This window comes from Dendrobates tinctorius, unplaced genomic scaffold, assembly GCF_039654945.1.
Source record: "Dendrobates tinctorius isolate UK_male_01 unplaced genomic scaffold, ASM3965494v1 ptg000011l, whole genome shotgun sequence".
NCBI lineage: Eukaryota > Metazoa > Chordata > Amphibia > Anura > Dendrobatidae > Dendrobates > Dendrobates tinctorius.
The window spans coordinates 80,638,420-80,655,749 of record NW_027361679.1 but is presented as its reverse complement, the minus strand read 5'-3'; the positions used below and the strand labels follow the sequence as shown (position 1 = coordinate 80,655,749).

The 17,330-nt window shown below is 45.2% G+C and overlaps 1 protein-coding gene across 3 annotated transcripts in view; it reads left to right on the top strand.

The window, feature by feature from the left end:
• Nucleotides 1-17,330, top strand: part of MFHAS1 (multifunctional ROCO family signaling regulator 1) — a 162,574-nt gene that overhangs the window by 50,233 nt on the left and 95,011 nt on the right. The window contains exons 1-2 of one of the 3 annotated variants that reach the window (XR_012220006.1): nucleotides 8,828-8,997; nucleotides 9,081-9,165. The exons of the other annotated variants lie outside the window; for them this stretch is intronic. The gene's annotated coding sequence lies outside the window, so the exon portion shown is untranslated. Of the gene's footprint in view, nucleotides 1-8,827; nucleotides 8,998-9,080; nucleotides 9,166-17,330 lie in introns of those variants that run through there. 3 annotated transcript variants of the gene reach the window in all.

Below are 17,330 nucleotides of genomic sequence, written 5' to 3'. Positions count from 1 at the left end.
CGGGGCTGTGGAGGAAGAGAGCAGGGCTGTGGGGGGGGGAGAGCGGGGCTGAGAAGGAAGAGAGCGGGGCTGTGGAGGAAGAGAGCAGGGCTATGAGGGGGGAGAGCGGGGCTGAGAAGGAAGAGAGCGGGGCTGTGAAGGAAGAGAGCAGGGCTGTGGAGCGGGAGAGCGGGGCTGTGAAGGAAGAGAGCGGGGCTGTGGAGGGAGCGAGCGAGAGAGCAGGGCTGTGGAGGGAGAGAGCGGGGCTGTGAAGGAAGAGCGGTAGAGCAGGGCTGTGGAGGAAGACAGCGGGGCTGTGGAGGAAGGGAGCAGGGCTGTGGGGGGGGAGAGCGGGGCTGAGAAGGAAGAGAGCGGGGCTGTGGAGGGAGAGAGCGGGGCTGTGGAGGGAGAGAGCGGGGCTGTGAAGGAAGAGAGCAGGGCTGTGGAGGGAGAGAGCGGGAGAGCAGAGCTGTGGAGGGAGAGAGCGGGAAAGCAGAGCTGTGGAGGGAGAGAACGGGAGGGCGGGGGGCTGTGAAGGAAGAGAGAGGGGCTTTGGAGGGGGACAGCGGGGCTGTGGAGGAAGACAGCGGGGCTATGGAGGGAGAGAGCGGGGCTGTGGAGGAAGACAGCGGGGCTGTGGAGGAATACAGCGGGGCTGTGGAGGAAGAGAGCAGGGCTGTGAGGAAGACAGCGGGGCTGTGCAGGAAGACAGCTGGGCTGTGGAGGAAGAGAGCAGGGCTGTGGGGGTGGAGAGCAGGGCTGAGAAGGAAGAGAGCGGGGCTGTGAAGGAAGAGAGCAGGGCTGTGGAGGAAGAGAGCAGGGCTGTGAGGGGGCAGAGCAGGGCTGAGAAGGAAGAGAGCGGGGCTGTGAAGGAAGAGAGCAGGGCTGTGGAGGGAGAGAGCGGGAGAGCGGGGATGTGAAGGAAGAGAGCGGGGCTGTGGAGGGAGCGAGCGAGAGAGCAGGGCTGTGGAGGGAGAGAGTGGGGCTGTGAAGGAAGAGAGCGGTAGAGCAGGGCTGTGGAGGAAGACAGCGGGGCTGTGGAGGAAGAGAGCAGGGCTGTGGGGGGGGAGAGCGGGGCTGAGAAGGAAGAGAGTGGGGCTGTGGAGGGAGAGAGCAGGGCTGTGGAGGGAGAGAGCGGGGCTGTGAAGGAAGAGAGCGGGGCTGTGGAGGGAGCGAGCGAGAGAGCAGGGCTGTGGAGGGAGAGAGCGGGGCTGTGAAGGAAGAGAGCGGTAGAGCAGGGCTGTGGAGGAAGACAGCGGGGCTGTGGAGGAAGAGAGCAGGGCTGTGGGGGGGGAGAGCGGGGCTGAGAAGGAAGAGAGTGGGGCTGTGGAGGGAGAGAGCAGGGCTGTGGAGGGAGAGAGCGGGAGAGCGGGGCTGTGAAGGAAGAGAGGGGCTGTGAAGGAAGAGAGCGGTAGAGCAGGGCTGTGGAGGAAGACAGCGGGGCTGTGGAGGAAGAGAGCAGGGCTGTGGGAGGGGAGAGCGGGGCTGAGAAGGAAGAGAGTGGGGCTGTGGAGGGAGAGAGCAGGGCTGTGGAGGGAGAGAGCGGGAGAGCGGGGCTGTGAAGGAAGAGAGCGGGGCTGTGGAGGGAGCGAGCGAGAGAGCAGGGCTGTGGAGGGAGAGAGCGGGAAAGCAGAGCTGTGGAGGGAGAGAACGGGAGAGCGGGGGGCTGTGAAGGAAGAGAGAGGGGCTTTGGAGGGGGACAGCGGGGCTGTGGAGGAAGACAGCGGGGCTATGGAGGGAGAGAGCGGGGCTATGGAGGGAGAGAGCGGGGCTGTGAAGGAAGAGAGCGGGACCCACAGTTAGGTACTATGCCCGGGCAGCGTCGGGCTCTTCAGCTAGTTAATAGATAAAAACGGTATATTACGGGGATAACAGTCCATAGACATACGAGGGCTTGTTTGTGAGTTGTACTTTTGATTGACACCATTTATTTTACATAATGTACTGGAAAACGGGAAATAAATTGCGGTCAAATTGTGACAAAAACATTGTTTTTTTGTTAGTTTTTTTACGGTGTTCATTGTGTGGCAAAAATGTCTGATTCTCCTCATCAGTACCATTACGGCGATACCAAACATGTCCAGTTTTTTATTATTTTAGTAGTGAAAAAAAATGAGAAGTGTTAACATTTTTTTTGGGGGGGGGGGGGGTTGTGTTCTCATTTTCTGAGATCCATAACATTTTCCATTTTTCTACTCATAGATCTGTGTGACAGCTTATTTTTTGTGGGGCAACACTTTTTTATTGATACGATTTTGGGATAGATGTGGTGTTTTGATCACTTGTTACAGCACTTTTTGTGGAATTACAGCTATCAATAAAATGTAATTTTGCCGATCTTGATTCTTTTTGTTTGCGGTGTTTACCAATCGGGTTAAGTATTTTGATTATTTTGACCTATTTGGATTTTTCTGAACCTGGTGATACAACATACGTGCATTTTTTAATATCTTTATTTTTTTATGGGGAAAAAAAATGGGGTGATATTTGAACTTAATTTTTTTTGTTTTTTCATTATTTTTAAAACATTTTTCTTACTATTCACTGTTCTTTATAGTTCTCTTAGGGACCTGAAGCAGAATCGCTGTTTATAGCAGAAATTATGATCTCTTTTGAAGCCTGGCCACGGGCAGGGTACCACGGGAGCGCTGTAATGACAAGTTCGAAGGTCTTCAACAGACCCCCAGCTGTCATAGCAACCTATCGGCGACCCGTGATCACATCACGGCCACACGGATGGGCGCATCTATGCGCCTCCATGCCGGCATGCTGATAATGCGTTTCTGAAAGCGTTTGACAGAGACATTTAAAAGGCTAACAATCGCGGGCGGTGCTTGTTAACCGGTTGTTAGTGTCAGGTTCTGTTTGTAACACCACAGCCATTACCTTCTGAGTATGGGTCGAGCTCACCCTCCATACACCCGCTACCGACTTGTCGTACATCTACGGCGGATGTCAGCAAGGGGTTAAAGTCTGTAACATTTCTTAAGTGGTAATTGCACTTCTCAGAAAACATTTTCATTATTTAGTATAACAGACTTTATCAGAACAAACCAACTGATCATCCAAGTAATTGGACGTTGAATTTTCCATCTTTGCTCAGTCAATATAAGCTGTGTTCATTAGAGACGTAGCATTGTAGCCAGGAAATATCCATGCTCTAAATGAAGATGTGTTGGTTACAAGAAGGAAAGTCTGATGATGGCTAACAGCAGGTACATTTTCAGTCCTTGTGCAGTAGCTATAACCGTGCTATATACGGTAATACAGAGAATTGTATTTTCAGGCTGACAACCAGGTAATGTTGACCTCCAAAATGTCATATACCTCTATGGAGAGTGTATAGCACATCCCAAATGCTTGCTCTGTAAGTAATCCTTTATGACGGCGATTGTTAAAAATGTATTGTGTCCTGACGTAGTGAGCACTGTTACTGGTGTGCTAAAGTGTGCCTGTACCCTAATAGCAACGTAAAATGTAACGGCAAGTAATAAGATAGAAAAAAATTGAAATTTACACTTCCATTCTGTATCTCTAAAAATAACTGTACTCATGATAATAGCTAGATACGGAAAAGTAATATAATGAGGAAGTGGGATTATGGGGTGAGTATTGAATATCTCTCTCACCAGAGACCAAAAACCGATCGATATCTTCTTATGTTACAGCCAAGCTGTACCAAATGTATTTTCTTTTAAAAATATATATATACAGCTCTGGCAAAAAATTAAGAGACCACTGCAGTTTTATAACAATCAGCTTCTCTCCATGTCTGACAGCCATTCCATTCCAGTGTCAGTTGAATTCCAACCAGAGGACACCTCATTCTACTTAATGTGCTTCTGATTAGGTGATCACCTGAACCAAATCTTATTTAACCCCTTAACGACCACTGATACGCCTTTTAACGGCGGTAGTTAAGGGTACTTAAACCACAGCGCTGTTAATTAACGGCGCTGTGGAGAAAGTATATAGTGCCCCCCAGCGTCAAATTTTCTCGGGGGTCTTGGCTGCCAGGGGTAGCCGAGACCCCAGAGAACATGGTTTGAGTTGGTATTTACCGACTTCGCTTTTGCGATCGCCGTTATTAACCCTATAACGGCGATCGCCAAAAAAAGGACGCGATTTTGCATTTAATTTCTCTCTCCTCTGATGTGATCGCACATCAGAGGAGAGAGAAATAGAGTCCCCGTCCCCCCTCCCGGTGGTCCTCGTGGTCCCCGGGCCCTCCTGCCTCCCCCGGTGGGCGCTGCAATCTTGGTCCCGGAAGAAAATGGCTGGCAGATTCCATTCATTCATTTTGATCACTGTGATAAACTCTATCACAGTGATCAAAATAAAAAAAATAGTAACCCCCCCCTTAGTTAGGCAGATATAATAAAATACAGAAAATGTATTTATTTTCAATTTTCCGTTAGGCCGGGGTCATACTAACCAACGCAAAATACGGTCAGTATTTTACATGCGTAATACGGATGAATGGCCCCGAAACAGTTCTCCGTATGTCATCCGTAATCAAGGTGTGGTCGCGTATTTTGCGTATGTAAGCATCCGTATGGCATCTGTATGGCGAGATTTTCTCTCAGGCTTGCAAAATGGACATACAGTATAATGGAGCCCTATGACAGGGTTTCTAACAGAAACCAAAGAATAGATATAGACACATATATATATATATATATATATATACATTCTATGTATGTGTGTATTCTATGTGTCTATATCTATTCTTTCGTTTCTTTATTAAACCTGTCAGTGTGAGTTTACTGTATCGTGCACTGAATTGCCGGCTTTTCTAAAAGACACCGGGTGCGTATTTCTCGCAAGTCACATGTGTGGTCCGTGTGTAATCCGTATTTTTTGCGCACCCATAGACTTGCATTGGCGTACTACGCTGACAATCGCAGCATGCTGCGATTGGCACGGACCGTAGAATACGGATGAGAAATATACGGCTGGTGCGAGTGACCCCATAGGGAATCATTTGTCCGTGTCTAATGCGTGCTTTTAGCGCCTCTCACTCGGCCGTATTCCTCGCCAGTGTGACCCCGGCCTTAGGGTTAGAATTGGGGTTAGTGTCGGAATTAGGGTTACGATTAGGGATTAGCATTAGAGTTGGGGTTAGGGTTATTGCAAGAATTGAGGGGGTTTCCACTTGTTAGGAGCGGTGGAACGCACTAAATAAAATTTATAATAAAGTGCATTCACCGCTCGGGGTCCACCATGCGGTAGATGGTATAACCGTTGCTAGAGGAAAGCTGAGCAAAGTAACGGTGGTGTGCACAGGGTTAAAGGCGTCACCCAAGTGCACTGTGCAGGCTCTGTTACACAAACAGAGCTGCAAGCTATAGCACACGTGGTGGTTACACTTGGAGCAGGCTCTGTTTCACACACAGAGCTGCAGCATAAACATATACATTGGTAATGCTGGAGCAGGCTCTGTTTCACACACAGAGCTGCAAGGGTAAACATATGGAATAACGCTGGAGCAAGCTCTGTTTCACACACAGAGCTGCAGTATAAACAGAAATACAACATGCTGAGTCTGTTAACCACTCACAGAGGCTCAGCGAGACAGACGCGGTAAACGGTCACAGGAGTGGCTTATACTGGCCTGACACACTCCGTCTAGACCTACCGGGAGTCTGTAACAGAGACGTTGCAACTGCGAACACTCTGAACTGCGCAAGCACTGCGGCAAGGATAGTGCCGCGGGGAGGCACCGTTGTACAGGAAGCCCGATGCAAGACGCTTAGCTGCTGGTAAAGCTGAAGCTTGAGCACGCTGGCGCTAATACTGGCTGAACACAATCACTAACACAAACGTAATAACCAAGGGAGGGGGTATTTAATGAGTCATTCACCAGTCCAAGCCTCCATCAGCAAACAGCAGCAAGTATGAAAATACTAGCGCATGGCGGAACGGTCATGCGCACTTTTTATAGCATACGGGACCTGCTGGAAATCTCCAGAGCATTGAGAAGAACCAATGGAATCAGGAGCAGGACCTGAGCACCTGACTCCTGAACTCCAATGGAAGCTCGTCCCATGGGCATGCTCAGAAGCTGGGAAGAAGGACTTAGCCTCTGGAGACAAATGTGAGGATCTGGATTGCTGCAAAGGCATGGCAGAAACCAGATTCCTAACACCACTATTTACCAACTTTGGGGGTCTAATTTCTCCTGTTACCCTTGGGAAAATACAAATTTGGGGGCGAAAAGATCATTTTTGTGGAAAAAAAATGATTTTTTATTTTTCCGGCTCTACGTTATAAGCTTCTGTGAAGCACTTGGAGGTTCAAAGTGCTCACCACAAATCTAGATAAGTTCCTTAAAGGGTCTAGTTTTCAAAATGGGGTCTTTTGTTGGGGGTTTCCACTGTTTAGGCACATCAGGGGCTCTCCAAACTTGACGTTGCGTCCGATCTCAATTCCACATTTCCTTCCACATTGCTTCAGTTTTTGTGAAGGGTTAATAAACTTCTTGAATGTGGTTTTGCGCACCTTGAGGGGTCTAGTTTTTAGAATGGTGTCACTTTTGGGTGTTTTCTATCATATACACCCCTCAAAATGACTTTAAGGGTGTGTGCATACGCTGTGGATTCTGGTGCGGATTGATCATGCAGATTTTGCAAAATCCGCAGGTAATCCGCAGGTCAAAAGACCTGCGGTTTATCTGCGGATTAGCCTGCGGTTTTGCCCTGCGGTTTATCATCTCTACAATGGAGGAGATGGTAAACCGCTGCGGAATCTGCAGAAAGAATTGACGGTTTAGAAACCGCAGCAAATCCGCACCGTCTGCACAGCGGTTTTTGATTTACATAGGTTATAATGGTACTGTACACCGCAGCAGAAACTGCTGCGGATTGCAGGGCCAAATCCGCTGCGGATCTGCAGCAGAATCCGCAGCGTGTGCACTCACCCTAAATATGATGTGGTCCCTAAAAAAATGGTTTTGTAAATTTTGTTGTAAAAATGAGAAATTGCTGGTCAACTTTTAACCCTTATAACTTCCTAACAAAAAAAAATTGTTTCCAAAATTGTGCTGATGTAAAGTAAACATGTGGGAAATGTTATTTAAGGGCATAAAAATTTCAAGTTTGAAAATTGCAAAATTTTCAAAATTTTCGCCATATTTCACTTTTTTTCATAAATACAAGTCATATAGAGGAAATTTTACCACTAACATGAAGTAAAATATGTCATGAAAAAAACAGTCTCAGAATCAGTGGGATCCGTTAAAGCGTTCCAGAGTTATAACCTCATAAAATGACAGTGGTCAGAATTGTAAAAATTGGCCTGGTCATTAAGCTGCAAACTGGCTCTGTCACTAAGGGGTTAACGAAGGAAAGTATAAAAAACCCTACTGTGGTGTTCACAATCCTCTTGCAATAGGACAAGCTGGATGGCAAGATAAATGCTAGTAAAATCCCAAAAGTAATAGGAATGAAAAAATATCTTTTAACCATACCAAAGGAGTTGAAAAGAAAAGTCTTGAGTGAGGAAAATAAGGGCTCAATTCTGGCTTTACTAGGAGGAATACAGTGAGCGTCATGTTGCTTCCATCCTTAAAATTTATAAGACGGCCGTCCATTGCAAGGTCAAGCAGCAGACACTGGGGGACCTCCCAAAGGAATGGCAGCTGGGGTGAAGTACACTGCAAAAACAGTTCATAACCAACTCCTAGAGGCAGGGCTCAAGTCATCTAAAGCAGGGTTCCCCAACTCCAGTCCTCAAGGCCCACCAACAGATCATGTTTTCAGGATTTCCTTAGTAATTTGCTCATGTGATAATTGCTTCACCTGTGCAATACAAAGGAAATCCTAAAAACATGACCTGTTGGTGGGCCTTGAGGACTGGAGTTGGGCAACCCTGATCTAAAGGTAGAAAAATGAGAAGCAAAGGAGAGCCAGGCTGAAGTTTGCCAAAGACCATAAGGATTGGGCCATAGAGGACTGGAGTAAGGTAATCTTCTCTGATTAGTCTAATTTGCCCAACACCTGGTGGTCTAATGATTAGACGGAGACCTGGAGAGACATACAAGCCATAGTGTCTTGCATCCACTGTGAAATTTGGTGGAGGATCGGTGATGATCTGGGCATGCTTCAGTAAGGCTGGAATTGGGCAGGTTAATCTTTGCGAAGGACGTATGAATCAAGCCGCATACAAGGTTATCCTAGAAAAACAATGGATTCCTTCTGCTCAGGCAATGTTTCCCCAACTCTGAGGACTGTTTTTTCCAGCAGGACAATGCGCCATACCACACAGCTAGCTACCAAACAAAGAACTGCTTACATTTTTGTACCAGGAGTGGCATAAGGTCACCCAAAAGCAATGTGAAAGTCTGGTGGAAAGCATGCTAAGACGCATGAAAGCTGTGATTAAACATCATTGTTATTCCACAAAATAATGATTTCTGAACTCTTCCTGAGTTAAAACATTAGTATTGTTGTTTCTAAATGATTAAGAACTTGTTTTCTTAGCATTATTTGAGGACTGCAAGCAATGCATTTTTTGTTATTTTGAGCATTTCTCATTTTCTGAAAATAAATACAAAATTTAGTGCGCGGAAATTTGGAGACATGTTGTCAGTAGTTTATAGAATAAAAGAGCAATTTACATTTTACTAAAAAAATATACCTATAAAGAGAAAAATCAGACAAACTGAAAATTTAGCAATGGTCTCTTAATTTTTGTCAGCGCTGTATATTAAGATTGTCACCGGATTGGTCCTTCAGATGAGATATGTGTCAAGGTGGTTAGCCTCAGTAATGTAAGCCTGGAAAAGCAGGTTCCAACACCTATAGTACTGAGAGAGATAATGGGGTGTAGCAAGGTCCAGGTTTAGGCGCAATCACAAACCTGGATGGGACTGGCTGCTCCCATATCTCCACCTCTGGTTGTGTATGGCCTATATAATGCAGGTCAACTGCCTCATTGAGTGTCTGTGAGTGGAGGTGTAATGACCTCCAGTGTTGTTCTGTCTCTGCGAGACTCAGAGTTGGACACTTACCTGAGCGGGTGAGCCCGTGCTATCAAATGTACTGTTTATTTTTGGTTTGCCGTTATGCCCAAAGAACAGCTGTTTCTTTTCCTTATGACAGTGTGGACCTGGCGACTACGAAACCAAAGAACTAAACTCCGACACGCAAGCTTTGTTTGTATGTATACAAGGATCTCATGTATATGGTCAGTATTCTTAGGGCAGGTATTTGTCGAACTGAGCGAGAAGTAAAAGTATTGATTTATATTATGCAGCTAGAGTTCATCAGGGAGCATTTCATATGGAAATCAATAAGAAGGAGTGAAAGTGAGACGCTGTGATGACTCATTCTGTCTCCGGTGATGTCAGTCTGCCAGTAAACTGTGAACAATTACTATGGCATTAGTACAATATAAAGCTTACCTAAAGGGGGTTTTACACATAGCGATATCGCTAGCAATATCGCTAAAACGTCACTGATTTTGTGACGTTATAGCGATATCGCTAGCGTGTGATACTTACCTCCGACCGCTGTCCGTCGCTGATCGTGCGGCTCCATTTCTCGTTTGCTTCCTGCTGTGTGAGACGAGCGACGCTGGAGGCAGGCGGAAGGACGTCTTCATCGCTGAGTGTGAAAGGTGAGTATGGTGCGCTGCATCGCTGTAAGATCTTTCTGTATGAAAGCTCACTAGCGATCATTTAGCGATGCACCAGCAATCCTGACCGGGTTGGATCGCTGGTCGGATCGCTTGTGCATCGCTAAATGTAAAAGGGCCTTAAGGGTGTGCACACTGCAGTTTCTGCTGCGGTGTACAGTACCATAATATCCTATGGATATCAAAAACCGCAGTGCGGACTTGCTGCGGTTTCTAAACCGCAGAAAGAATTGCATGTCAATTTCTGCGGATTCCGCTGCGGTTTACCATCTCCTCCATTGTAGAGATGATAAAACTGCAGGCTAATCCGCAGGTAAAACCGTAGGTCTTTTGACCTGCAGATTTACATGCGGATTTCACAAAATCCACGCGGCCAAATCCGCAGAGCATTCCGCAGCGTGTGCACGTACCCTCACAGGAAGGGCATGAGGGTGGGGAATATTCACAAAGATGGGACGTTGGGGCATGTCAATCTTTAAGACTTGTTCTGTGCTAACTTTGGACTGTTTAGTATAACACTACTGTGTAAAATGCCTAAAATACCAAATTCAGGAGGTACTCCCCCTGCCTGGGTCCAATGCCAGTTCCCCGTTACTGCCCCAAGCCCAGTATTTTGACTGTAGTGGTGATGAGGCTGACAGCACAAGATGCTGAGCCTAGTGACTGCCTAGAGTTGTGACGCAGTCAGAACACTGGGATTGGAGCAGGGATGGGGAGACAGCATTGGACCTAGGATGGGTGAGTACCTGCAGAGTTTATTTTAGGTACTTTATATAGTTTGGGGCCAACTTTCCTCCAAATGGACAAACTCTTTAAGCATAGAACTGGGGTACGACAATTCTTTTTTTTTTTTTTTTTTTTTTTTTTTTTTTCCTTCCATGTTTCTTGGGTAAAAACTGTTTAGAGATTCTGTCAAAGCACATATATAAATGTTAAGGCCGCTGATTTTGGGAGAACCAACTAACATGTGAGGACTGTTTCATGCCACGTTTTCATAACTTGTGAAATTAAACTTTTTTATATTCTAAATAGGGTGAGCAAACATGCTCGAATAAAGTGTTATCCGAGCATACTCGTGTGCTGATCGAGTGTATTGCCGTGCTTGACTAATATGTTCGAGTCCCCGCGCCTGAATGTCTCGGGCTGTTTGACAGTGGCATCACATGCAGGGATAGCCTAACAAACAGGCAATCCCTGCATGTGTTGTGTCTGTCAAACAGCACGAGACATTCAGGCGCGGGGACTAGAACATATTTTCCGAGACCCTCAGCTAGCACAAGAGCGTGCTCGGATAACACCTTATCAGAAAACGTTCGCTCACCACTAATTCTAAACAAAAAGCAAGTGAATACGGGTATGTTCTTTTTTAAAAAATATATGTTGCATCTGTTTTTTTTTTTTTTTTTTTTTTTTTCAAAGATGTTTTTTCTACACATTTTTTAAGGAACGGAATCACAGCAGAAAACAAAGTGTTTGCATACTGTAAAAAAAAAAACCAACCCAGATTGAAAGGATAAACTGTAGCTTACATAAGACAGTTGATACCGATTTTGGATGTTTTTCCTATTGTTTCTTTGTAATTAAAAACATATCTATTTAAATTGAACCTGACAGATCTCCCATGCCCTCCAACCCACCAGCATTTGTATATTCCTTGCTAAATACCCTGTCTTACCAGCCCTTTATACTGTTTGACACAGATATTTAAAGGGAACCTGTCACCCATCCAGAGTGTTTTTCACTGAAAGAGCCACCTTCCGCAGCACTAAGGTTGCATTCAGTGAAGGTGGCTCTTAGGCTATGTGCACACGTAGGAAAAGTGGTGCAGAATTTTGTGCACAAAATATGCATCTCCTGACAGAATCTGAAGCCGCGGATTTTCCGCTGTTTTTATGCGGAATTGATGCGGATTTTCTGCAGTTTTTGCCACTGCGGATTTCTATCATGGAGGGGTCCAGAAACGCTGCAGATCCGCACAAAAGAAGTGACATGCACTTCTTTTAAATCCGCAGCAATTCCGCACTGATTATTCTGCATCATCTGCACAGCTTTTTTTTTTTTTTTTTTCCATTGATTTACATTGTACTGTAAATCACAGTGCGGATCTGCAGCGTTTCTGCGCGGAAAAATCCGCTGCGGATCCGCAGCAAATCTGCATCGTGTGCAAATAGCCTAAAAGAAGCAGCATGTCGCTTCTTTTGTGCGGTTTTGCTGCAGTTTTCCACCTGCTCCTTTATAGAAATCTGCAGGGGAAATCCACACAAAAACTGCACTAAGGCCATGTGCACACGATGAAGATTTCCAGCGGATGCACAGTGGATTTTACCACGCAGAAACGCTTCATATCCGCATTGTGATGTACAGTAGCATGTTAATCAATAGAAAAAAAAAAACCGCTGTGCAGACGCTGCGGATTTTTCCGCGCGGTTTTCTTGTGGTACAAAATATGCAGCGTGTCACTTATTTGTACGGTTTTCCACATGCTCCATTCTCCAAATCCGCAGGGGAAAACCGCAAGAAAAGAGGAAGAAATCCGCAGGAAAAATGCAGGTCATTTGACCTGCAGATTTCTTCAATTCTGCGCAGAAAAATCCGCAGGGCAAAAAAGTACGTGTGCACTTAACCTAAATCTGCACGTAAAACGCAGGTTATTTTACCTGCAGATTTAGCAAAATCTGCGCAGAAAATTCCACGGCAGAATCCGCACCGTGTGCACATAGCCTAAAGCTCTTTTTTTACTTGGAAATTTATAGATTGAGTGCTGGACAAGATTACTGTTTTTCTCACATGTGTTCTATCATCCATCCAACTGGGATTCAGTGTCCATGACCATCTTGAGAGTTCAACCTTTTTTTTTAATCAGGTGTTATAAAACTAAACTAGATATCACTGATCCAAAGAAAATCTCTGAATTGCCCTAACATTACGGGTACCGTTACACCTAGCGACTCACCAGCGATCCCGACCAGCGATATGACGCGGTCAGGATCGTTGGTGCATCGCTAAGTGGTCGCTAGTGAGCTGCCACACAGGCAGATCTCACTAGCGACATCGCAGGGGACGGGGATCGCTACTTACCTGTCAGACGCGGCGATCCTGCGTCCTCCCGCCCGCATCCACGCGTCGCTCGTCGTCACAGCAGGAAGCGGACGATGAGGAATGATCCAGGAGCTTCTCGCGCGATCAGCGATAACCAGCGGGGGAGCCGGTCGGAGGTAAGTATCACATGCAGCGATATCGCTAGCAATATCGCTGCTGCGTCACAAAACCAGTGACTTTACAGCGATATTGCTAGCGATATCGCCGTGTGTAACGGGGGCTTTAGCCAGACCATTGCAAAATCTTCAAGCTCTATATAGACTTGCACAGTGAAGTAGAGGAACTAGACGGGAAGGAATGACCTCACTCTGTAGTTGACTTTGTTAATCACGACTGATTGTTGCTTGCTGCATGAATAATGAATTAGTCTGGAAAAGAACATCCTGCAAGGCGCACATCTAAAAATACAGAGCTATGCTGTCTGGAATGCTCTCCATTTTACTGCCAGGGTTTTTCAAGGGACCCCCTAGTCTGATATTATTTATTCTTGGTCATTAGAAGGTATACACTGTGCAGTATTATGTCTTGTTGGTTTATACTCGGGGTTCTTAGAATTCCGTGGTTGATGGTTTTATTTAGCTAAAGGATGAGTTCTGGAATCTTAAGAGCCATGTAAATTAAATGGTAAGATCTGACCGCTATTGTTTTAATAGCAATGAGCTAACCACCACCCTAAAGGGGTTATGCAGTACTTTTATATTGATAACCTATCCATAGCATAGACAATAAATACAAGATTATTGGGGGTCAGTCATCCAGCACCAACATGATCACCTGTTTTCATGTCCGGTGGCCGATGGATAATAAACATTGTACAGCACATACATCAAAGGAGCAGATCTGCAGTACCCAGCCGGACTTCACTGGCAGTGTACAGATGTCTGGTGTTCCGTACACTGTACATATGGTCCCTGCCAGAGGTGACATCAGCCGATCAGTGCAGCGGCGACATCAGCCGATCAGTGCAGCGGTGCCAACAGGCTGCAGTACCGAGGGAAAGACAGATTTTTGGTCGGTATTTTTTTTTTTTTTTTTCCCAAGACCTCCATGAGCTCTTTTATTAATCTAGTAGAGGACAAAAATGTTCATTATAACCAAGATCGAATAAGATTTACCTTCTGGTGTTAGCTTTTCCTTTTTTTTCAGCAAATACAAGCCAAAAAGGTAGACGGCAGTTCGGCCCCCCCATCCTAGGGATATAGAGGGACATGGATATAGAGGGACATAGAGTACCTGGCTCCTGGGCTGTGTCTCGCTTTATAGGAATTATAATACTTGTTTCCTGGCAATCATTCCTGACTTACCCAGGTTATCAGGAGGAAAAGACCAGATTCTAAACCTGTGAAGACATAACACTGTCTACTCTTTGTACTGCACAACACATCACTTGACTTATTGACTCAGACTTATTGAAAGCACTGCACTCTTTAATGCAATAGGGTCAGTTCTTGAAAACTCGCCTCCATTATTTGCAATGTCTATCAATGAACCAAATCACGGAAAGCCTCATATCCCAGGGCTCAGCACTACTGAGTTTACCCACTTGTTTTTCATCAGACCATGGAGTGATCCTTTATTTGTAGTATTTCCAATTTGTTTTCTCATAGGTTATTTATGAAACATGGAAAATTAATAACACTTAGGCTATGTGCAAGCGCTGCGGTTCTGCTGCGGTTTTGGCCACTGCGGATCTGCAGCAGTTCTGCAGACAGTGTACAGTAGCATGTTATCCTATGGGATATACAATTTTCTGTGCACATGCTGCGGATTTTTAACTGCGGAAAAGCTGCGGTTTTGAATCCGCAGAAAGAAATGACATGTCACTTTCTGCGGATTCCGCTGCGGTTTACCATCTCCTCCATTGTAGAGGTGATAAACCGCAGGGAAAACCGCAGGTCATTTTACCTGCGGTTCCGCAGATAAAAAATCCGCAGACCAATCCGCAGCGTGTGCACATAGCCTTGGAGAGCTTTGGAATGGTCCTGTCAACTCAATATCCTGAGATTATGAGAGCCACATATTACAGTTAAGCGGTTTGTTCGGGACTGATCAATTGATGACCTATCCACCAGATCGACCATTGATATCAGATCAGTGGTGTCAAACATCCGGCACCCACACCGTTCAGGCAGTTGCCAGATAGAAGCGAAGCTGATCATAGCAGGTCCTTACAATGTTTAGTGGCCGCTGCTGGGTACTGTATCTCCCATTCACATAACTGTACATACACAGAAGCCTGTCAATCGCAATCTTAAGGAGAGAGAAGAGAGGAGTGCTCTCCTGAGTACACCAGGCTTCTGAAGTATGTGCCCTGGAATATTCTGTTTAGAACCACTAGTAGCGAAACGGCTAAACATTAAAGGGTTGTCCAGTGCTTTTATATTGATGGTCTATCAAGGTCATCAGTACCAGATGGGTGGAGGAGCGGCACTCTGCGCCCCTGCCGATCAGCTTTTCTCAGTGCTGGCTGGTTGTGATCAGTTGCAAAGCGGAACAGCACAGCTCCGTCAACTGAATACTGGCTGCAGTGGGATACTGCAGATCTACTCCCATTTATTCAAATGGGCACAGATGTTGAGTACCTGGACATGCACACTATACCATTGATGGAGCTGTGCAACTCCACATCTGACAAATTCGGCTGACATCGGGAACAGTTGATGGCCAGGGGTGCTGAGTGTTGCTCCCCCCACCAGAGCCGGAGCGAGATCGGAACGCAGTGCATGGACTGGCCAGCAGCTTGCCTGTCCCGAGTGTGACAGCTGCATAAAAGTACAGGAAGAGCCGCCGGCCAGTGCGTGCACTGTGTTCCGATCTTGGAGCAATTTATATGGTTGTCTGACTGTGCCCTTGAAGTGAGCAATACTATAGTAGCATTATATTGGGCAACTGTCAAACAATCAGTGCAATAATACAGCTTCCATACTGAAGCTTTACAATTATGGAAGTACCGTATGCTATTTTTAGTGAATAGTCAGAGCCCAAAACTGAGCGTCAGTGAGCAGGGGAAATTCCTCTTTATGGAAAATCAGATTATTCCAGTAAGGGCTGCAGTACAAATGAACGACTAATTGTATTCTTTGATATAAATTCTGGGCATAGGGGATTACTTTATCTGTTTAGTATTTAATTCAGAGCTGAATAATTCATCCCTCCTCAAGTATTCTACATAGCCCACACTTTAGCACCGCTTATAAATAGTGGTTAATTCCGCATAGAAATTACTGTCTGTAACTCAGATTACCATTGTGAAAAATCACATAATGAAGATCCATATGCAAAATTTGGAGTAAAGTGTTTGTTTTATTCTGATTTTGTTGCAAAATTTCCATGATTTTCTCCTTGCGTATTGCACAGGGTATAATCTATGGCTTTCCACAGCATAATGAGCAGATTATAAAATGTGCCCTGAATTCTGCACAGATTTTCTGTGCCAGTGTGCCATCCATATTTATTTTACTGCGGGTCTGTATTCTGTGGCGCAGAAGAGATGCATAATCAGCGTCTCTGTCCTCAGACCGAATAGGGAAACTGCAGGCTTAATAATTAATGAAGTGTGATACTGTACATAAAGCTATCTGTGCCCATAAAGCCATTATCCAGAAATATCCAACAGTGAAGCGCAGCCAGAGTCCAGTCTCCCTGATCTCACTACCAGTGTGACGTGGAGGGGTCACAAGGGGAGTTCTGGGGTAATCTGAGGGACTATGATCATTACAACATGTGCATATAACATACCAACATTCGAGGGAAAGTCCCAAACCTAGGGGGGTCTCTCCTACCTGACAGAGAAATTGATTATCCTTGTCATTTGTAGCAAGGTCAGGCCACTTAGACAAATATGTATGGGATCAAACAATGACGAACCGAAAAGCAAGCTCTCTTACCTAGCAGGCTGTATAATACGTTACACATCTTTTCAGGTCAGTGATAATCATGGACAGTATTCGTTTTTGTCATGGATGCCTTATGTGCCTGTTATAATCTATGCTGCTGTGCACATGGCCGTGTTCTTACATGGACTCCGTAAACCACACAGACATGTCCATTTTTTACCAGCAGCACGAATCACAAGGACCAATATAAGTCTATAGGTCCGGGTAAAAGACGCACAGTACACAGATGGCATCAGTGTACAGTCCGTGTGCTATCCGTGTTTAATATCGCAAAGTATAGGAAATACAGGAAAAATACTGATGACACACTGTTCCAAAACACTGATGACTAATAGAAACACGTCACCACCTCTGGATTTATCATAAGAGAAAAAAAAAAAGTAAAAAAAAAAAGTTTGTTCCAGCTCCTTTAAAAATTTTTTTTAATCCTTTTAATGATTCCAAAAAAGTTTTCACATGATTAAAAACTCCACAGACAGTGTGCAAATATGAGTGCAAGAAACATGTTTCCATCTATTTGCACTTACTGACATACAGAAACATTTAAACCCTGCACTTGCCAATCAGGAGGAGCTCAACAGCATTACAATTATTCTACAGGTGTGTGATTTCACTGACTGACTAGTAATAGATTCCTGACCTGCTTTGGCAGTAGTGTTTTAAGACAGACAAAATATATAACAACAATATATACATAATAAAATATCCCCTATTCGCTTT